The following is a 23,509-nucleotide window of genomic DNA, read 5'->3' on the forward strand; positions in this document are numbered from 1 at the left end:
TCACATATATAAGTTAATTTTTTAATTTAGCATAGCCATCAATTATCCTTTCCTTTTATACTTAAAAGTCCTTTAAAAATGGTATTTATATGAGAGGATCTTCTTCTTCTTCTAAGTTGCTTCAGTCATGTCCGACTCTGTGCGACCCCAGAGACGGCAGCCCACCAGGCTCCGCCGTCCCTGGGATTCTCCAGGCAAGAACACTGGAGTGAGTTGCCATTTCCTTCTCCAGTGCATGAAAATGAAAAGTGAAAGTGAAGTCGCTCAGTTGTGTCCGACTCTAGCGATCCTAGGGGTGTTAATAAACCTTAGTGTAGTAATCAGTCTGCAATATATACAGATATCAAATCATCACCTTATACACCTTAAATTGACACGTTATATAATAATAATAGTTCAATAAAAATGGTGGGGGCAGGAAGTGAATTTTTTTTTAAAGGCCTTTATAAACCCGAGTTAAATGTGTGCCAAGTCCTTTCAGTAGCGTCCAACTCTTTATGACGCTATAGACTGTAGCCCACAAAGCTCCTCTGTCCATGGGGATCCTCCAGGCCGGAATACTGGAGTGGGTTGCCGTTCCCTTCTCCAGGGGATCTTCCCAACCCAGGGATCAAACCTGCATGTCTTAAGTCTCCTGCTTTGGCAAGCAGGTTCTTTACCACCAGTACCACTTGGGAAGCCCCAGAGATAAATAGTCACCTGTACTTTATTCAAGCATATTTTGATTACAAGTTTTAATTTTCCAATCCACTTCATATTTATTATGGTTCTCAGTACCAGGTGAGGGTTGACTAAAATGATTTCACCATCGAAAGGAAAACCTGTCGGGGAGTCAAGCTCTCCCACTGGAGGGAGAGCTATCAAAGCAGGGAAGATGTCTGCTCCCCTGCGAAGCCAGAGACTGCATTTCTATTTTCCTCATAATACTTTTTATTGGAGCATAATTGCTTCACAATGTTGTGTTAGTTTCTGCTGTACAATGAAGCGAATCAGTTCTGTGTACACATATGGCGCCTCCTTCTTGGACTTGCCTTCCATTGCACCATCCAGGTCACCATAGAGCACTGAGCTGAGCTCCTAGTGCTTTACTATCTGACAGTGTTGCAGGGGGAAATGACATTTCATGTAGTGCTTTGTATATGGTGGCCAAAAAGGCCACCAAGACGTTTCCAAATAGTTATTTTTAAATGAGATTTGGTACTTGATGCTTCCTGAAAGAAGCTTTCTGGGTCTGTTGAACGACGGCATACGCAATTTGCTGATTTCTCTGTCATGCATCTTTCTTGCTGTCATGAAGTCTTGCTTTAGAACAAACAAATACATTGGTTGAATCATTCATCTTTTTTGGAAATGTTTCTCATTTTTAAAATTCTTTTAGGTTCATTCAATAGTTTTATGAATTTATTTTTACTCCAAGTACAACTGGGATCTCTATTGTGATTGTGTTAAATGTAAAAATTAAATTTGGTATTAAAAATTAACTTGTGACACTATGACATCTTTAGAATCTTGATTTGCCCACAAGGGGAAAAAAAAACAGCTAACCTTTACGAGAGGCTTCCCTGGTAGCTCAGATGATAAAGAATCTGCCTATAATGAGGAGACCCGGGTTCCATCCCTGGGTTACGCAGATCCCCTGCAGAAGGAAATGGCAAACCATTCCAGTATTCTTGCCTAGAGAATTCCATGGACAGAGGAGCCGGGTGGGCTGTTGTCCATGGGGTTGCACAGAGTCGGACACAACTGAAGTGACTTAGCAGCAGCAGCACCACAGATTGAAAAGTAGCCCTTTCAAAAAAAACTGTCTATACACTTGAAATGAACACATTGTAAATCAACAATACTTCAATTTAAAAAATAAGCAAAAAATAAAGTGTAGCCAAAGTTTAAAAAAAACAAACAAACTACGGTTACCAGTGGAAAAAGAGTGGGCTAGGGGCAAGTTAGAGGTGAGAGAGTAAGAGATACAAACTAGTACGCATAAAATACATAAGCAACAAGGATATATAGTAATTCCCCTACATACAAGCCATCACGTTGTGAATTTTCAAAGATGTGCAGATGAGTTCCATCAGCACCAGCCATCAGTGAAATTTGAGATTGCCCTCCGTCTCCTATTGCTGATCATCCTTCAGCTCTACCATCTCCCACATCCTCTCTCTCCTCCAGTCAGTTAACTCTTCTTGCCTGTTCACGCAATGGCAGCCTCTGTGTGCCAGCTCTTGCACTGTACTACTCTACTTTCCAAGGTATAGTACTGTAAGATTAAAAATATTTTCTTTATTTTTTATATTTGTTTTTTATATATGATTTCTGTGCAAAGTATTATAATCCTATTACAGTACAGTACTGTATAGGCAATTGTGTTAGTTGGATACCTAGGCTAACTTTGTTGGGCTTATGAACATATTCTTGGAATGGAACTTATTTGTATATAGGGTGAAACTTCCTTGTCTTACATAGCACAGGGAATTATGGCCATTATCTTGTAACATTTTTAATGGAGTGTAATCTACTTTGGCCACTTGATGCAAAGAGCTGACTCATTAGAAAAGACCCTGACACTTGGAAAGACTGAAGGCAGGAGGAAAAGGGGGCAACAGAGGATGAGATGGTTGGATGGAATCACCGACTCAATGGACATGAGTTTGAGCAAATTCCAGGAGATAGTAAAGGACAAGGAAGCCTAGTGTGCTGCAGTCTAAGGGGTTGCAAAGAGTGACTGAACAGCAAATCTATAAAAATGCTGAATTACTAAGCTTTTAATCTGTAAAAATACAGAATCACTATACTGTACACCTGAAACAAATAATATTGTAAATCAGCTATACTTCAATTTTTAAAAAGTGAGAAAAAAATCACTGGTGGTGATGGGGGATAAACAAAAATTTTGTTGTTATGATCATTTCTCAATATATCAAATCATCGTGTTGCATGCCTAAAATGAATCCAGTGCTATATGTCAATGAAAGTGAAAGTGTTAGTCACTCAGCCGTGTCCCACTCTTTGTGGACTGTAGCCATCAGGCTCCTCTGTTCATAGGATTCTCCAGGCAAGAATACTGAAGTGGATTTCCATTTCCTTCTCCGGGGGATCTTCTTGACCCAGGGATTGAACCCAGGTCTCCCACATTGTAGGCAGACTCTTTACTGACTTAGCCACCAGGGAAGCCATTTGTCAATAAAATTGGTTTAAAAAAAAAAGGGCAGAAAAATCAATAAATTAGCAAACTGCAAGTATTAAAAAACTCGCTGGCCTAGTAATCACATTTTTCTTCAGCACAGAGTTATCACAGTTCATGCTCTCTACCTCTTTCTTGTTTTCTGAGTCTCACATTTTTTCTAGTTTGCATTTCATTCTGACTTTTCTTTCTAGATCTGGTTTGCCATCTTCATTTTACATCTACATAATTCACCATATTCTGCAATTTTGAAGTTTGAAATGAGTTGACTTGAATCATCATGTTTATTAAGGAAACATTATGAGAACTTAGGTGACCGTTGTGTGATCTGCGGTACAATTTTCCACCCCAACCTCCCAAACTGGAGACAAGTCCCTTCTGATGTAGACACTGGAGAGAAATGGAAAGGCAGGACCTGTATGATGTGGAGAAGAGAGGAGAGGGACCAGAAGGGAAGTTTCAGGATGAAATTCCACCTCCATGTTTAACTCCAAAAACCTGAGAATTTATTATTTGATCCCTTTAAAATTATTGAGCACCTGCTGTATGCCCAGCAAAGAAACCTGAAACTTGATCCTTCATCTGGGAGAAGGTATGCATCTGTTGGGATTATACAGTTGGGGAGGAGGAGGAAAACTCGAGTCCTAAAGATCCCCAGGCTATGTCAGGGAAGAGTAGCAGCTGTCTCTGCCTTTCCTCCTATGGAAGTAAATAATCTTTCTGACTTACTTTGTTCTGTATGGCAGATTTTAGGTCCATCCACATCTTTCCAATGACCCAATTTCATTCCTTTTCATAACTGAATAATATTCCATTGTATAGGTGTCTTATATTAGCACATATATGTGGAATCTAAAAAAATGATGCAGATAAACCTATTTGCAGGGCCGGAATCAGTTCAGTTCAGTTCAGTCGCTCAGTTGTGTCCGACTCTGCGACCCCATGAATCGCAGCACACCAGGCTGTGGGCAGAAATATCTATCACCAGGGCAAGAATAGAGACACAGATATACAGAGTGGACATGTAGACATGGGAGGGAAAGAGAGGGTGGGACGAATTGGGAGATCGGGATTGATATACATTCACTACTGTGTGACACATACAAGCGCATGAATGTGTGTGTGCTAAATTGCTTCAGTCGTGTCCGACTCTTTGTGACTCTATGAATTGTAGCCCTCCAGGCTCCTCCGTCCATGGGATTCTCTAGGCAAGCATACTGGAGTGGGTTGCCATTTCCTTCTCCAGGGGAACTTCCCAACCCAGGGATCGAACCTGCAACTCTTACATCTCCTGCATTGGCAGGCAGGTTCTTTACCACTAGCACCACCTGCATCATCTACTATAAAAGATGGCCAGCGGGAAGCTCTGTATAGCACAGGAGCTCAGCTAGGTGCTCTGTGATGGCCTAAATGGGTGAGATGGTGGGTGGGAGGGAGGGAGGTCCGAGACGAAGGGAATATATATACATACATTTAGCTGATTCACTTTGTTGTACAAAGCTAACACAACATTATAAAGCAATTATATTCCATTTTTTTTTAAAAAGAGAGATGTAAATAGTCGTCACCAGTTATCCTAGAGGAGAAAAGGGCTATAATTCATGAGCCACAAGAACGGAATGACAATTCAGCTCGATTAACATAGATTCTTGAAATATGTCCAGGTTGAAGTAACTATTCTCAGCCCTCCATGGGCTGGACTTTCACCCCAGAGGGCTTCTTAGGGTGACCCTGAAGAGGAAGACCTGATCTAAGCCTGGGGGCACCCGAGGCCCATCACGACCCAGTGCAGCAAGCCGGCTCCTGGCCATATGGCCTCCCTGAGCCTGCTGGTCTCCAATCTCTGCCAGAGTGGGCATATGCTGGGGTATTCCAGAGCCTTAAGGCAACGATGAAAATGTCAGGGAGCCAGTATGAGGTTAAGCTTCTATTTCTCTTTATGGCAGGAGTAGAAATAGAACTGGGAGAAATAGCAAATGCTATTATTGCTGCTAATGCATGGCAGGTGGAGGTCAGAACATATGACATAAAGCTTTGGGGCTCTCTGAGGTGTGACCTGTTTATACTTATAAAATAGGCTTTAAAAAATGTCTAACAGGAAGAATCTGCTATAGTTATAGACTTCACACACTTGACTTCAGTGATGCTTATTGTCTCCATTTTCTTAGGAAACAAGTATCAGTGAACTTATATACAAAGCAGAAATAGAGTCACAGATGTAGAAAACAAACGCAGGGAGGAAAGGGGGGAGGAATACACTGGGAGATTGGCACTGACAAAAACACACTACTATATATAAAAAATAGGTAAGTAATAAAACTCTACTGTATAGCATAGGGAACTCTACTTAATTCTCTGTAATGATCTATATGGGCTTCCCTGGTGGCTCAGACAGTAAAGAGTCTGCCTGCAATGTGGGAGACCTGGGTCTGATCCCTGGGTGGGGAAGATCCCCTGGAAGAGGGCGTGGCAACCCACTCCAGTATTCTTGCCTGGAGAATCTCCATGGACAGAGGAATCTGGCAGGCTGCAGTCCATGAGGTTGCAAAGAATCAGAACCAATTGACTAAGTACACAATGATTTATATGAGATTAGAATCTAAAAAAGAATGGATATATGTATATGTATAACTGATTCACTTTGCTGTAAAAAGAAACTGACACGACATTGTAATCAATTATACTCCAATACAAATTAATTTAAAAAGAAGAATCTGGTTTATTGTCTTTTTTTTTTTTTTTTGAGGTGGTCTTGGTTGGACGAGTTGCCTACAAGAATTAGCCATTGCTTCAGGATTTGTGCTGTTATTATGTATATATGTGTGTGTTGTAGTTGCTGTTTAGCCACTCAGTCATGTCCAACTCTTTTGTAATTCCATAGACTGTAGTTCACAGGTTCCTCTGTCCATGGGATTTCCCAGGCAAGAATACAGGAATGGGTTGCCATTTGCTTCTCTAGGGAATCTTCCTAACTCAGGGATAGAACCTACATCTCCTACAAAAACTGGCAGATACTTTACCACTGAGCCACCAGGGAGGAGTATCAGTGTATACCTACACACTAATATAATATAATATATATATATAAATATATATATATATATAAAAATATATATATATATTTCCTTTTGCTGTTGCTATCTGGACTCTACAAAACCAAATGGCAGTTCAGCTCAATTAATTTTAGTTACTGCCCAGCATGTAAGGGCTGAGTAAACGTACCGGTCAGAAAGAGCTGCACCCCCCCAAGAAGTGCTCTGACAGGCGTGTTGAGAAGAAAGGGGGGGAAGGGGGCAGGGACACAGAGCCTGCCAGATGGTGGGGGCAGAAGGGGGGAATGCCTCGAAGGCCAAGTTAAAGGAAGAGCTTAGGCAGAAATTCCTGTCTGTGGGGAGCACATGGGGGTCATAAGTAAAGAGAGCTGTCCAGAAGAATATTGAAGAACAAGAGGTCACTTTCAATCTGGACTCTCGCTTTAAATAACAAAGAAAGAAGTCATAAACACAGCGATGCTCACCAAGAAAATGCACACTTGTTTTATTCCCAAATGAAGAGTAACTGGAGAAGGGTATTTCTTTGAGTATTGAAATGGTGCCCACTTGCCAGCATTCATTATTGCTATAAAACTTGTTTAAATGTTGTTTGTTTTTACTCTTAAGGTCTCTGATGTATTGTAATGAAACTGGTTTCATAAAAAACTAAGGCTTGTCTCTTCTCTTAATGAAAGAGAAATACTAGTCAATTTCACTGGTATTTCCCTTCCTTAAAATAGAATCTGAGGTATAAATGCAATGTTTGATGCATCTGGAATTTAGAATGCCTTTTAAAATTCTGTACATGCACCCTATTCCAGGTGAGTAGTTCATTTTGCTAATTTTGACCAAAGAGTTAATTGCCATTTAAAAGAAACTCTTTTAATGAATGAATATAAAATTTAGATTTTCTTCATATGTTGCAAATTGGTTACAAATAAGACAAAAGCAAGATTCAAAGCATGAGGCTCCATTTAGCTTTCAATACCTGAATTCTTCTAATAGGAAGATTAGCACAGAGCAATATTCAAGTCCTCTAAAGCATAAAGCAAAACAATATTAATTTTAAAGGGGGAGGAGGATAAAAAGAAAATGAAAACAAAGAGTTGTGTTTCCAGACATAAGACGGGGTTTATGGGTATGCACTGCGGACAGACATAAGCCCATAGATGAATGTCCAGAGCGCAAGAAACAATTATCTTCACGAATAAATCTGCTTGGATTCAACCGTGGAGCTGACAGCCCTCGGTCAATGTTAAGATCGCGCCACCTGCTGGTTGCCATGTGTATGACAGGCATTCCTACTGTACAGACAGGAGCATTTCTGTTTTAAGCAAAACTTAATATTGAAGGGAAAAGGCAGATAGATTACTGTTGCTATGCACTACCTCCCCTGGGGACGGAATTGGGGTGAGAACACGATACATAAAAGTACTCCAGTGACTGCTCCGCTTGAAAATCTGAGTGTGCTTTTCCAGCTTGATCAACTAATCGTATATGATCTGCCTGGCACGTCTGCCAGGCGGGCGCGCAGGCAAACACTGCAATTGAGAGAGCAGGTGGATTCAGTTGCCCGACTTTTCTCTGAACTTCTTAGAGTCGCAGAAATAGAGCTCCAGCAATCCAAGCTAGTCAGGAAAAGAGGATGGAGGGATATGCAATCGTGGCTGCAAAGCTGCAAAACAACATTTCACAGAGTGAATAAAGCAGAAGGAGAAAAACAAAAATGGCATGTTAACACAAATATGTGCACTCTAGAAAAAATGTTACGGATGATCTTATTTACAAAGCAGCAATAGAGACATAGAGGTAGAGGACAAACGCATGGATACCAAGGGGGAAAGTGGAAGGGATGAACTGGGAGACTGGGCTTGACATGTATACACACTGTGCTGTATGCTTAGTCACTCAGTCGTGTCTGACTCTCTGAAACCCTGTAGACTACCAGGCTCCTCTCCATGAGCTTTTTCAGGCAAGAATGTTGGAGTGGGTTGCTATTTCCTTCTCCAGGGGATCTTCCTGACCCAGAGATGGAACCTGGGTCCCCTGTATTGCAGGCAGATTCTTTACTGTCTTAGCTACCAGGCAAGCCCATATATACACCAGGCTCCTCTGTCCATGAGATTTTCCAGGCAAGAATACTGGAGTGGGTTGCCATTTCCTTCTCCAGGGGATCTTCCCAACCCAGGGATCAAACCTGGGTCTCCTGCACTGCAGGCAGATCCTTTACCGACTGAGCTACAAGGGAAGCCCCAATATATATACACTACTATGTATAAAATAGATAACTAATGCAAACTTTTTATAAAGCACAAGGAACTCTACTCAATGTTCTGTGGTGACCTTAAAGGGGAAGAAAATTTTAAAAAGAGGGGATATATGTGTATACATATGTATGTCTGACTTACTTTGCTGTACAGCAGGAACCACCATAGCAGTGAAAAGCAACTATACTCCAATGGAAAAAAAAAAAAAAAAAACCCAGCCCACATCATCATGGAAGCTAACTATAGGACAACTGTTAACGCACAATTATGTCCAGATAATAATTTGGGGAATTGCACTCTGGTGAATTTCCTCCTTAGACTCGCTTGGGTCAATTGTGGGATGTGTCCTTGGCAGTCGTGGCTGGAGAGGTTAGCTCAGCAAAGACAGGGCACCCTTGCTGGAGGATCCATAGCCCTCTGAAGACCCATGACCACCCATTTTTACGCTTGTATCTGCTAGAGTTTACACAAGACATTCTAGTGTTTGAAAAGGTAGTCATAAAGGATAAATATTACTTCCTCCATATACGTTGCTTGAGGTATAGCTTGTCTTAAAATTAGCCTTTCAGGCCTGGTCAGTAGAGACATGGAGTGAGGGGTACTACTGTCAGAACAAGCCAGCTGTCCTAGAAACCATAGGCCCACCAGCCGCTGTGTTTACACAACTTGAGTGTTGAACCCAGATTATAATGTCTGTCTTTCCTAGCCTAAGTCTGAGCCTTGGGGAAGCAGGAAAGCATGGCAGGTCTCTTGCAATGCTTTGTTTCCAAAAGAAACTACTGACATAAAACTTCAAAAAAAAAAAAAAATAGTCGTGGAAACCTTGAAATCCTATGTCATTCGTAAATGCAAATAAATATATCTGCCTCTGTATTTTCATAGAGACAAATATATTGTTATAGGCAGAGTAAGCCCTATTGAGTAACTGTTCTTTACACGTTATCATTGTAAACTGTTAAGATTTCAGGGGTAGGCAGCCCTATGCCACACTACCTCTCACCCCTTTCCATCTTGGGCTCACTGCCCTGCACCCACACATACACTCTTAGCCCCAAGAACAAAGCAGAAAGTTAATAACTCTTTCATTGACAGAAAGACGTGGCATTTTACTATAATGACCCAGGGGATTTCTTCAACTTGCTATTTCACCTTGCCTATGTTGACAGAACCCATATATATATCACTGATGTGATGGGCATGAGTTTGAGTAAGTTCCAGGAGTTGGTGATGGACAGGGAAGCCTGGCATGCTGCAGTTCATGGGGTCTCAAAGAGTCGGACATGACTGAGCAACTGAACTAAACTGATATATACATATATATTATATATATATTTTATTAGTTGAGCCATTTCTGCATCTACAAATAAAATGATCAAGAAAGGAGCAGTTAGGAAAAAAAGAAAATGCAGGTTTACTTTGAAAAACTACATTCACTGCTGTTACTGTGTTAAATTATGGTCATAAATTGGTATTGGGATTTGTTCTATATAAAATTTAATTATGAAGAATAAAACCTTCAGTGATAAGTGGTGAAAGAGTACTACACTCACGCGCACACACACACGCACACACACACACACACACACAAACAATGAGATCAAATACAAAGGCAAAGGGAGCCACTGAAAAACATTAAAAACCAAGGAGACTCAGGAGCCAGCTTGAGGGTTTTCTATCAGCCAAATCTGGGACCATTTGGGAATCAAAATAAATAATAAGAATAAAAGTTGTGACCTGCTGACTAGGGTAAAATTCCATGAGTTCAAGCTAACACAAACATTGAGTTTACATTAATATGAATACATAAATAAGTTGATGAGAAGGAAAAGCGTTCCCTTACAATAGAAAGGCAGCTAATAAAGGTGAAAAAAGCGTGAAATTAGGAAATCACCTTTCGGCAACCACCATCACCATCATCATCAAAATCAATTCAGAGAAGTATCCTTAATGGACACTGGAAGTTGGTGGTGGAAGTTTGAGGAGGATTATTTATAGAATTTCCTAGTATTTCTCTACAGAATGGTTACTCATTAAAGAGGGTAAAATGGGAACCTGATAGTGGAGAAACACGTGAAGCTTCCCATAACACAATGATCAAAGTTAACCTCATCAGCAAACGCATGAATCTGATCGGTGCTGTCTGACGTGAAGGGCTGAGAAAACTTCAGCCTCCCTTCTCTAACATTCCTGCCAAAAGTGTAAAACCTAATTCTAAATTTGTGTGAAACATCGGACCAACCCACAATGAGAGACATCCTATAAGATAATTGGCTTGTGCTCTTAAAAGTCCTGAAATACAAAAAAAAAAAAAGACTCAAATACTGTTCCAGATTAAAGATGACTAGAGACACAATGACTTGAATGAAACACGTGACTCTGGATTTTCTTTCTTACAAAAGATGCTAAGTCAATCGGCAACATCTGAATGAAGGTCTATAGATTAGATAATAGCACTGTCTCAGCGTTAGACTCGGAGAAGGCAATGGCACCCCACTCCAGTACTCTTGCCTGGAGAATCCCATGGACGGAGGAGCCTGGTGGGCTGCAGTCCATGGGGTCTCGAAGAGTCAGACACGACTGAGAGACTTCACTTTCACTTTTCACTTTCATGCATTGGAGAAGGAAATGGCAACCCACCACCGTGTTCTTGCCTGGAGAATCCCAGGGATGGGGGAGCCTGGTGGGCTGCCGTCTATGGGGTCGCACAGAGTCGGACATGACTGAAGCGACTTAGCAGCAGCAGCAGCAGCAGCATTAGACTCTTGATTTTGTTTATTGTACAGAAGTTTGTTGAGGTTGTTGTTTAGTCACTCAGTCGTGTCTGACTCTTTTGTGACCCCATGGACTGTAGCCTACCAGGTTTCTCTGTCCATGGGATTTCCTAGGCAAGAATACTCAAGTGGGTGGCAATTTCCTTCTCCAGGGGATCTTCCTGACCCAAGACTTGAACCTGCATCTCCTGCATAAGCAGGCAGATTCTTTACCATTGAGCCACCAGGGAAGCCCATGTACAGAGTTACATAAAATAATTTCTTGTGTTTAGGAAACACAACAAAGTATTTAGAGATAAAGTAGGCTTAATCCCTGTAGTTTGCTTTTAAATTACTCAGAAAAAAAAAGTGGTAAATGCTAATATTTAGAGGATTGTGTGAATGTGAATTTGCTGTACTATTTCTGCAACCTTTCCACAAGTCTGACATTTTCAAAAGAAAAATTACAAATTAGTACAAAATTAATAAAATGGTCATTTCTTTCAGCTCACATAGTGCCAAACAACAGGTAATTTTTTTTTCATCAAAACCCAAGTCATTTTAGTCTCATGTAAACTCAGTTCCAGATGTTGAAGAGGGACTTTAGAAGCCGTATCTTTTCAGAGTAGCTACTGTGCACACTCAGCTGCAAAACAGTTCCCTTTTCTAGTTGACCTTCAGTTTCTCTTCACTTCTTTCCTTACTTTGTTCCTTGTTCCTTTTTTCTTTTTTTTAAACTTTTTATTTTATTGGAGTATAGCCAATTAACAATGTTGTGATAGTTTCAGGTATCCCTTCTCCCCCACATCCCTTCTTTCATTCAAAGAACTTTTACAGGGCCTCATTTGCAGCCAGACCATGTGAGTGATAGGTATTCAGAGTTAGACCCAGCTCCCAGTCTAAGATACACAGAGACTTCTAGTTGAGTCTGTTCATAAGTATAGCAATAGTAGAGGGGAAACAAGGAGAAAAAAAAAAGATAACATGGATGATTTTAAAGAAGCGGTCTTGATGAGGGACTGAAGACCTTGAGGGAGAGCAGGTGCAGCTAAGGGGTCTCCCAAGGACCTGTTACCATGGGGCACAGGGTTAATGGTGAAGCATGCAACTGCACCTGGAATGCGACATCCTGGACATCCTGGAATGTGAAGTCAAGCGGGCCTTAGGAAGCATCACTACGAACAAAGCTCGTGGAGGTGATGGAATTCCAGTTGAGCTATTTCAAATCCTGAAAGATGATGCTGTGAAAGTGCTGCACTCAATATGCCAGCAAATGTGGAAAACTCAGCAGTGGCCACAGGACTGGAAAAGGTCAGCTTTCCTTCCAATCCCAAAGAAAGGCAATGCCAAAGAATGCTCAAACTATCGCACAGTTGCACTCATCTCACATGCTAGTAAAGTAATGCTCAAAATTCTCCAAGCCAGGCTTCAGCAATACATGAACCATGAACTTCCAGATGTTCAAGCTGGTTTTAGAAAAGGCAGAGGAACCAGAGATCAAATTGCCAACTTCCGCTGGATCATCAAAAAAGCAAGAAAGTTCCAGAAAAACGTCTATTTCTGCTTTATTGACTATGCCAAAGCCTTTGACTCTGTCAGTTCAGTTCAGTTGCTCAGTCGTGTCCAACTCTGCGACCCCATGAATTGCAGCACGCCAGGCCTCCCTCTGCTACTCCGCTATAGAATTTGAATTCTACCACTTGGTGGTGGGGAGTCCCTGGGGTCATGTTTAGATTTGTCTCTTAGAAGAATCCCCTCTGTAATTTATTCCTTTGTTTAGTGACCATTTCTTCATTCAATGACTCTCTTAGGACAGTTGCACATGACTCCCCAAAAAGTATGGTTTCTGCTCTCCATTTTGTGGGCTCCATGGCTTTTTTCTTTTTGTTTTTGATACTTAAATTTGAGCCTCATTTCTTAACTAGTGGTTCAGACGATAAAGAATCCACCTGCAACGCAGGAGACCTATTCATAAGACCTATTCATGAATTCGATCTCTGGGTCGGGAAGCTCTCCTGGAAAAGGGAATGGCTATCCACTTCCGTATTCTTGCCTGAAGAATTTCATGGACCGAGGAGCCTGATGGGCTATATTCCATGGGGTCACAAAGAGTCGGACACCACTGAGCGACTAACATGTTCACTTTTTTTTCACCAAAGACAACTGTAAGGAGTGGTTGGTCTGCTTTATATTTATTCGCACCCCTCTTAACCTCTCTTTGGAATTCCTAAGCCTGTTGTCTATGCTAAGTAAGCAGATGGAGAAAATAACTGAAAGAAACCACAGAGCAATGTCAGGCAAGTTTTGTCTCTCCATAGCCAGCCCCAAAGTAGCCAACTTAAACTATACTCAAAGCTTTATCCCAGTTCTAGCAAGGTAATATTGAAATGATAGGATTTCCTAAAACTCATCTTTTTAATCCATTTATTAAACAATATTCCTGTCATCTTAACATTTATAAGATAAAATAATTGTATCATTTGTATAATTCTGAAATGTAGCTAGCCATTATTTTCAATTATATATTTTTTGCCATATAGTATAGTCATTTATATTTCATGCTTAGTACACTAATTAGGTTAATAGCCTCTAGTTCTAAGTAATGTAGTATTTTATTTCATGGTGTTTGAAAGCTATCTCATACGAATATAATTTTCACCATATAAATTCACATATTACCATGCTTTTTTAAAGTATGTTTTTACCGTAAAGGTCAGCAAGGGGGAAATACTTGACTTCCCTGGTGGTCCAGTGGTTAAGACTCTGCACTTCCACTGAAGGGGGCGTGGGTTTGATCCCTGGTTGGGGAACTAAGATCTGATGAGTTGTGTGGCACAGTAAAAAAATAAATAATTAAATAATTAAATTAAATCAAAAAATAAATCATGGTTGTTTAGATTTTCCCAAAGAACATAGTATGTGCTTTTACATTCAGTTGGTAATTAGAATATCGCTGATGCTATGAAAGACTGAAGGCAGGAGAAGCGGATGACAAAGGATGAGACGGTTGGATGGCATCATTGACTCCATGGACATGAGTTTGAACAAGCTCCGGGAGTTGATGATGGACAGGGAAACCTGGTGTGCTGCAGTCCATGGGGCTGCAAAGAGTCTGACACAACTGGGTGACTGAATTGAACTGAACTGAATTAGAAAAATGACAGATTTCTCTAGTAGATACACCCATAGGATTTGGAATCAAAATTTGAATTAGATCCTTAAGCAGCTACTTTCCAGCTACACAAGTTCATGCAATTTAAGGATGTTAAGGCTCAATTTCCTTGTGTGTAAAATGCAGATTTAAAAATGCCACATCAGGGCTGCTTTACCTTCTTCTGTTCACTGTTAGGCTTTCACAGTCGCCCGTCCTTATGGGGTCTTCCTCCATACATGAATCAGTCTAGATGGAGACACCTCCTGGCCCCTCTTATCTCCTGCTCAGATTGCTGTTCCTTGAAATCACAGCTCAGAATCAAGCCAAATTCATTCCACAATTGTTCGTGTCTCACTTATTTCTTTAAGGAGTGGTAGAATGAACAAGTGACTTGCTTTGAAGTGTGGTGGTATTTGGGCTTCCCTGGTGACTCAGAAGTAAAGAATCTGCCTGCAATACAGGAGTTATGGGTTAGATCCCTGGGTTGGGGAGATCCCTTGGAGGAGGGCATAGCAAGCCACTTCAGTATTGCCTGAAAAATCCCATGGACGGAGGAGCCTGGTGGGCTACAGTCCATAGGGTCATAAAGGGTCAGACAAGACTTAGCACACATGCCATTATAATTTAATTTATTTAGTTCATTTCAACATCTATAAATACCCCTACGTGTGTGCCTGCTCAGTCATTTCAGTCGTGTTAGACTCTGCGATCCTACGGACTGTAGCCCACCAGGTTCCTCAGTCCATGGGATTCTCCAGGTAAGAATCCTGGAGTGGGTTGCCATTCCCTTACTCCAGGGGATCTTCCTGACCCAGGGATCAAATTCACAATGTCTCCTGTGTCTCCTGCATTGTAAGCAGATTCGTTACTGCTGAGCCACCAGGTTAGTTCCTAAATTATGATGGGGGCGGGGGGAGTTAATAAGTAGAACATGTGAGTTACTATCTTCTCTTATCTTACCTCCCATACATTCCATAATTAGTTTCCTTTTAAAATTGATTTCCATAATCTTTGTTCACTGCTTCTTTGTATTTCCACTGCTACTACCTTTCACTGCCTTTCAGCCCCACTACCTGCCTTCCTTTCTGGACCCCTGGCAAAAGTTTCTTCATTTGTGTCTGGCTTCCCCAACTCAGGACCACGCTATGCACGACGGCCCAGACTATTCAGCTTAAGACTATGTCTGCCTTTACCATTTAAAGCTTTCTCTGACTGTAAATCAATGTACCCTTTATATTCTTTGTGCTTCAGCAAAAACAAATAGCTTGCTCACTAGTCATTAGATCCTTGGATGATTTCATCCTTGCTACTTTCTCCACCTGGTAAAATCTCTCTCACTTTCACATTGGCTTCAGCTCAACATGGACAAATCCAGTCTTCCCCATGCGTCAACTCAAATACCGCCTGCTTCCTGAGGTCTTTGCTAATTTCCCCTCACTGTGCATAATCTTAACCCTTTTAATTCTCATAACTTCATTTTGAGGAATCTGTTCTTGAATAAGTCCCTATAAAAATCCCATCATGCTGCACCTCTCTTGGGAAGCTGTCACTTCTTCTACAAAATGGTATGTTTATACAGGTTGAAGTCACTATTATAGAAGTGCTCCCTGCAGGTCTAAATCAGCTTTGTATTTCCAATGTACTTAACATAATAGCTTCATACTAACCTTCATTCAATGAATAAATGGTGTTTATCAATCCAAGCATTTATTCATTTACTTATTCAATAAATGTTAATTCAGTGCCTACTAGGTGTGAAGCAAAGTTGAACAAAGACTGGGAGGAGAGGAGGGAGTGGGTCATTCAGATATTAATGGGAAAAACATCCCAGCAGCAGAAACAACCAGTGTGAAACCCTAAGATGTGAATGTATGGGGCCCGTTTTGGGCACAACAAGGGGGCAAAGCCTCTGGAAGAGCACATGACTGGGGAGAGGAGCAGGGTCTGGGCTTAGAGAGGAACGTGGGCAGGGAAGGGAGATTGCATAAAACCTTGACTTTCCCTCTGAGATGAATCTGAAGCCACTGGAGGATTTGGAGTGCCATCCAGTCCTGCCCTTATCATATTTTATTCTCATCTCTTTTTCCCTTTTTGTCCATAAAGATGGTGACCTAAGAGATTTGGGTCTGACAGAGTCCAACTCCTAAGCAAGTTTGTGCTAAGTCCCTTCAGTTGTGTCTGACTCTTTTCGACCCTATGGATTGTAGCCCGGTAGGCTCCTCCATCCATGGGATTCTCCAGGCAAGAATCCTGGAATGGGCTGCCATGCCCTCCTCCAGGGGATCTTCCTGATCCAGGGATCGAACCTGAGTCTCTTTCAACTCCTCCGTTGGCAGGAGGGTTAGCACTAGCACCCCTGGGAAGCCCTCAACTAGAAGCTTGTGCAGTCACGGACCCCAGAGTAGGAAAGGGCAGCTCATCCTCCAACTGGCTGCTTCACAGGCCACTGAGGCGACAGGCTGCTGAGGCAGGAGCCCACTGATCCCACCACAGCCGCACTTCTTGCTACTCTCACAGTTCATGGACTGTTCCTTTCTCTTTAGTCCAGGTACACAAACCAGAAACCCCTGGTCTTCCTGAAATTTCACTTCAAAAAGTTCAGGTATTCTAGTGATGGCTTTCAGAGAGCTTCTGCGAACACATCAGATTTCAACCTGATATTGTCAAAGCCTTAAATAACAGTAATGGTTACGTGACTATTACTATTCCATGAACTTGTCAGATAAACCATTGGTTTTCAAGTCCAGGTTTAGAAACGCCATTTTCATTTTGCTTCACTAGCAAATAGGGAAACATTTAAACTGAGCCAATTGGATTTTTCTCCTTTTTCCGTCACATCCTCATGTGTAAGGACTAATGAGCAGAGAAGTAACTAGAGACTTGTCATCACCAGGAAAAAGTTGGGCATTAGTGACAGAGCCTCACACGCTGGCTCTTGGGTGGCAGATGCTGGTGGTAGGACCCTGTCTCCTGCCAAGGGTCACAGGTTCACTCTGGAGGCACCAAGGAAAGAGTCCTGTTTCATCCTCCTTATGAAGAACTCAAAATATCCTGGCATTTCGATCATCTCAATTCTATGCTTATGTGGCCCCAGTATAGTATTATGGGGACTCCACTGAATCATGGGAGATGGTGAAAAACAAGGAAACCTGGCGTGTTGCAGCCCATGAGGTTGAAAAGAGTCAGACATGACTTAGCAACTGAACAACAACTAAATTATGGATGAAAGAGGGACAGTTGATTTGGGCCCGCTGCCCGCTTCTCACTGTAGTTAAAGTGGCTGTGGTCATGACCACTTGTAGATTCTAGCCTCTAACTTAAAAGAAAAGTCTAACCTTAATTCAGACTTTATTTAATCACAGAGAAGAAACTGGCTGCAAGTGGCGGCCGAGGCATAGTCGGATAATTGGCATCTGGTGCAGCCTTGGAACCTGGCTCCTCTGCTCCTCCCCCTCCTTGTTGTGTGACCTTGGGAAAGTCATCTAGCCTCCCTGGGTTTCAATCTCCATGTCTGTCAGTTGGAGAGGGCAAAATGTATTTTGTAATATGGTCAGAGTAACAGTCTGACAATAACAGTGACAGTCTTTTATTGAATACCTGGCAAATGGTAGCTTTGTGTGTGTGTGCACTTAGTCTCTCAGTCATGTCTGACTTTGTGACCCTATGGACTGCAGCCCACCAGGCTCCTCTGTCAATGGGGATTCTCCAGGCAAAAATACTAGGGTGGATTGCCGTGCCCTCCTCCAGGGGATCTTCCCGACCCAGAAATAGACCTGGGGTCTTCTGCATTGCAGATGGATTCTTTACCAGCTGAGCTACCAGGGGAACTCTTTAATAAATGCCAATTTATAATCTTTTATAGTTTCAATGTTATACAAATACAACTTTTTCTAGTCATGTATTAACCCATACAAGAGATTAATGAATTTTCCCCAATTTCAAATATAAGTGGAACTATTGAGTCCATATCCATTTTAGAAAATTTTCAAGATATTTCTTCCACTGGACTGATAACAATGAAGTGAATGAAAATTGCTGTTTGATTCACTGGAAAGAATATTGCAGAGGGAGTCTTGTGAAATATCAAAATGGGCAGAGAGGACTGGTGAGTGAATTTTAAAGTCCTTCTCCCTCAAATATTTCCTTAAAAAAAGATACATTTTGCATGGTTGGGGTTTTAGTTATTTCATATACAGATATTTTTAGAGATCTGTTACATGCCAAGCTCTGAGAAAAATTAATGGTTGGGCTTCAGCTTGTACCCTGGAAAAGTTTTCACTGTGGTGGATAAAACACTTTCTATGGTATTATATTACAGTATGGTGAGTTCCCGGGCTTCCCGGGTGTTGCTAGTGGTAAAGAACCTGCCTGCCAATGCAGGAGACAAAAGAGACTCATGTTCATCCCTGGGTTGGGAAGATTCCCTGGAGGAGGGCGTGGCAACCCACTCCAGTATTCTTGCCTGGAGAATCCGATGGACAGAGGAGCCTGGCAGGCTACAGTCCAAAGAGTTGCAAAGAGTTGCACATGACTGAACCAATTTAGCACACACACATTATGAGTTCTAGCAGAGTGTAGTCCTACCTGAGGGCAGAAAGATGAATCTGATGGTCTCTTGATGTCTATTCCAGCTGAATAGTTCTGTGATAAGAAATAAGGAGTCAGGATACTGAGATTTTTGGAGGCCTTGCCCTACTAAAGGGGTTCTGTGTGCTGAAGGGGGAAGCATGATTAGAATAAAACAATTAAGCACATCACTTTTTGCAAGGGGTTAGTGGGCTTCCCAGGTGAGGTTAGTGGTGAAGAACTTACCTGCCAAAGCTGGAAACATGAGAGACGCAGGTCTGATCCCTGAGTCTGGAAGATTCCCTGGAGGAGGGAATGGCAACCCACTCCAGTATCCTTGCTTGGAGAATCCCATGGACGGAGGAGTCTGGCGGGTTATGGTCCATAGGGTCAAAAAAAAGTTGGACACAACTGAAGTGACTTAGCACAGCACAGTGGTACTAGTAGGTCCGTTTTTCAATAGATCCTTACTCCTTAATGATAATGAATAATATCCCATTTTTCATAGGTTATTTTTTCCTACAATTAAAATTATGGTCATTAATTCCCATCTGTGTGCATAAAAGGAACACAGGCAGATAACCCAGAAAATTGACTCTCTGATATTTGCATGTCCTCCCTGTTGGAAATAGAGGTTTAGACTGACATATAGACTGAATCTAAGGGACTTAAAACGAAAGGGGGTTTGGGAAGCCACCACCAAGGGCGGGCTCTGATGCAAGGCCAGGCCTTTCACGTCCTGCCAAAACCGGAGCCGTTCTCAAGCTGGGTAACTTGTGATTATTTCCTCCTGTTGCCTTCTCTTTGAAAACTAATTGTAGATGTGAAATGGCCATGTTTAAATAATTCATAAAAAATAATAAATCCAGAGGAAAGTGGCAAAGGGTACAGAGAAACCTGGTGAAGTACAAAGCAGGGGTCAAGTCCCTCGAAGTTCTCTGAGAGCTTCTTTCCTCTGGGGTGCTTAATTAGGCCTGTCTGCCTGTTTGGCCCTGGGTTGGTTTTCGTTCTTTCAAGAGAGCTGCTGACCTAATCCCACATTAGAACACAGTCAGCACTAGCTTCTCACAGTTCATGAAAACATTTGTAAATGCTGTTCTTTTGGCATCAGGAAAAAAAAAAAAAATCAGTACCTTCTGACTGGGGGAAACTCATACATTTATAATTGTGTTTTTTAATGTAGTAGAATAGCCTTTTAGCTCTACCAATTATGCAAAGCAGTTAGACAACATTGTTGAATGTAGGCAACTAAATGCCCAGAAGATCCTTAACTATTAAAAACAAGAGCTTCCTCAAAGTTTTGGAGATTCTTCTAATCAGACAATTAATTGAACTAACTCAGTGGTGCCTTTAGAAGGTTTATTGCTCCTGGAACTATTACTATGCTTACAGAGGCATTTTAAGTGGTACATTTTTTAAACTTCTAGATCAAGTCGTTTGTGATAGAAGGTTATCTCTAGGTCTAAGATTACTTTTTTGTGTGTGCTGATATATCATTTTCAGTAATTAGCTATTTTTTTGGTAGAACTAATTAGTAACTCATGCCCTGAAGAAAATGTTGCCTATTTGCTAGAATTTCACCCTCCCACTGTGAGGGAATTTCCACTATCTTCTTCATCCCCCCTTTCCCGATGCATATGGATGGTTAGAATTAATAAGACAAAGGTGACTCAATTGTGTCCAAGGGGACAAGTTAAGTTTCTATATTCTATTAAGTCTACTAACCACTCGAAGGTTTTAGAACCAAAAGTTGTTGAAAGGTATGCTCCTTCGACTATTACATATGCCTAGTTTCATTTTTATGTAAATACCTCGGTGTTTCCTCTTTCACGTAGTACCAAATGTTTCTGTCTAATCCTCCACTATTGAAAAAGTGATCTTTAAAGTTGACATTCAAATATATCCATTTGGCTCCTTAAATATCACGAGGTCTCTTTTGTTTGCCCAAGTTTCTGATGAGGAGATGTTTCTCACTTAATGGCTGCTGTGGATCACAGATGATGGTTTATAGGTTTAGGCAAATGGCAGGCAGCACTTTTTTAAGCAACCAAAGAGCATGCTGCTGCTGCTGCTGCTGATACTGATGCTAAGTCGCTTCAGTCATGTGCGACTCTGTGCGACCCCATAGACGGTAGCCCACCAGGCTTCCCCATCCCTGGGATTCTCCAGGCAAGAACACTGGAGTGGGTTGCCATTTCCTTCTCCAGAGCATGAAAGTGAAAAGTGAAAGTGAAGTCGCTCAGTCATGTCTGACTCTAGCGACCCCATGGACTGCAGCCTACCAGGCTCCTCCATCCATGGGATTTTCCAGGCAAAAGTACTGGAGTGGGGTGCCATTGCCTTCTCCAAAAGAGCACGCTGGTACCTGGTAATTACCCTGCAGAGATCATTGGCTCTTAATGGCACCCGCCCAGGCAGCATCAGGGAGCCTGGTCTCAACACCAAAGCTCCTTCTTGTTAATCAACCTGTAGGCACTGGTTACAAATGAAACCTACTCATTTCCAGTTAATATATTTGCTGATACTTTAAATACTCATTTATTATTATGCTTGTTAAGTGAAGGGTGGAGAAGGATTGTTTGAATGCCTTCCATTAGTATGGGCTGAGCTTCAGGATATCAGCAGATCAACTCATGTGTCAATTGTATGGCTGTGTGCTCAGGGGGGTCCCAAATCTGCTTAAGAAAGATGAGCTTCTCTCAACCGTGAAAACAAGATAGGGGACAATTGAGAATCGAGGCCTCCATGACAGTAATCGGTGAATTTTCATTAAGAGGAGAACTTTCTTACATGTTAAATGCAATTCGTTTGAAACTTGATTTCATTTGTCCATCTACCTCATGACTGTTTTGTGTCTGAGAAGATGAAAAGCTTGACACATGCAACCAGATGTGTCTTGGTTTTCCCGAATGAAATAATGAAACAAAATCAAGAGGAATTTGCTTAATCATCTTTAAGCAAAGGTAATTTAAGGATCATAAAGAAATTAAGTTATAGATACCATAATATGTCTGGAGAAGGAAATGGCAACTCACTCCAATATTCTCGCATGGGAAATCCCATGGACAAAGGAGCCTGGGGGGCTACAGTCCATGAGGTCCAAAAAGAGTCAGACAGAATTTAGTGACTAAGCAAACAACAAAATGTCAGGAATACGGTAATGGAAAAAGCAGTAGAAACAATGCATCTACTCAACATATTTTAGATAAAACCTACAGTACAAGAGTTATTCTAGTAGAGACTGGCAAATTATAACTCAAAATTTTACATTCTTGGCATTTTGGCAATAAATCTTAGATATTTTATTATTCCTCAAAACTCATGTTGGAGAGTTCTCTAAAATACATTTTCCTCAAAGTGAAAATAACCTACTTCACAAATGATGAAGAAATGGTATTTTATGCTAACATTCTTTATTTGAATGAAGTATTGGAGTGATGTAGCTTAAAAATTTGCCCTTTGGAATATTTTCTTTGTTTTTGCTGCATCAAAAATCATGCTTATCTGAACTTCAACTAGATTCGCTTAACTGCATACAGAATTCAAAATATACTTAAATATTGATGGAAGCAGCATTCCCACAGCCTCCAATCAATTACTTTGATTCTTCTGTTTTAAAATTGGTCCGATAATGCATTTTAGAATAGGTCAATACCACCTGCTACATAGTGTCATATGACTAATTTGTTTCTCTTCATCATGATCATGTAGTTAAGAACAATATGCTTAAAATTTCAAGTTGTCACTGGGAAGCAAGATATGTGAAATTGACAAAAGAATTGATAAAATTGCTATAAAGGCATCATATTTTTAAAATATATAATATGTCTCTGCATCCTGTTTTCCCATGAACCTGTGACACTTTGGATATACTGCTCATTTGCATTAACTCCATTTTCCTGTAGACCCACATTCTCAATTAACCAACTCAATAAGGGAAACATTACTCTGTGTCCAGATGTCACAAAATTTCTTGCTGCCCCTTGCAGCATTATTCAGAAATTAGAGAATTTTTTTCACTCTTGCCCTACCAAATCACCTTCATTTTGAGTATGAATTCTCCATTAACAGCACCCATGAATATAAGTTATAACCAAACTAGACATCATATTAAAAAGCAGAAACATTACTTTGCCAACAAAGGTCCGTCTAGTCAAGGCTATGGTTTTTCTAGTAGTCATGTATGGATGTGAGAGTTGGACTATAAAGAAAGCTGAGTGCCAAAGAATTGATGCTCTTGAACTGTGGTTTTGGAGAAGACTCCTGAGAGTCCCTTGGACTGCAAGGAGATCCAACCAGTCCATCCTAAAGGAAATCAGTCCTGAATATTCATTGGAAGGATTGATGCTGAAGCTGAAACTCCAATACTTTGGCCACCTGATGAGAAGAGCTAACTCATTGGAAAAGACCATGTGGCTGGGAAAGGTTGAAGGCAGGAGGAGAAGGGGATGACAGAGGATGAGATGGTTGGATGGATGACATCACCAACTCAGTGGGCATAAGTTTGAGTAAACTTTGGGAGTTGGTGATGGACAGGGAGGCCTGGCGTGCTGTAGTCC

Source organism: Bos grunniens, chromosome 12 (genome assembly GCF_055505025.1).
Source record: "Bos grunniens cultivar Pamir isolate PY7600 chromosome 12, Bosgru_T2T1.0, whole genome shotgun sequence".
NCBI lineage: Eukaryota > Metazoa > Chordata > Mammalia > Artiodactyla > Bovidae > Bos > Bos grunniens.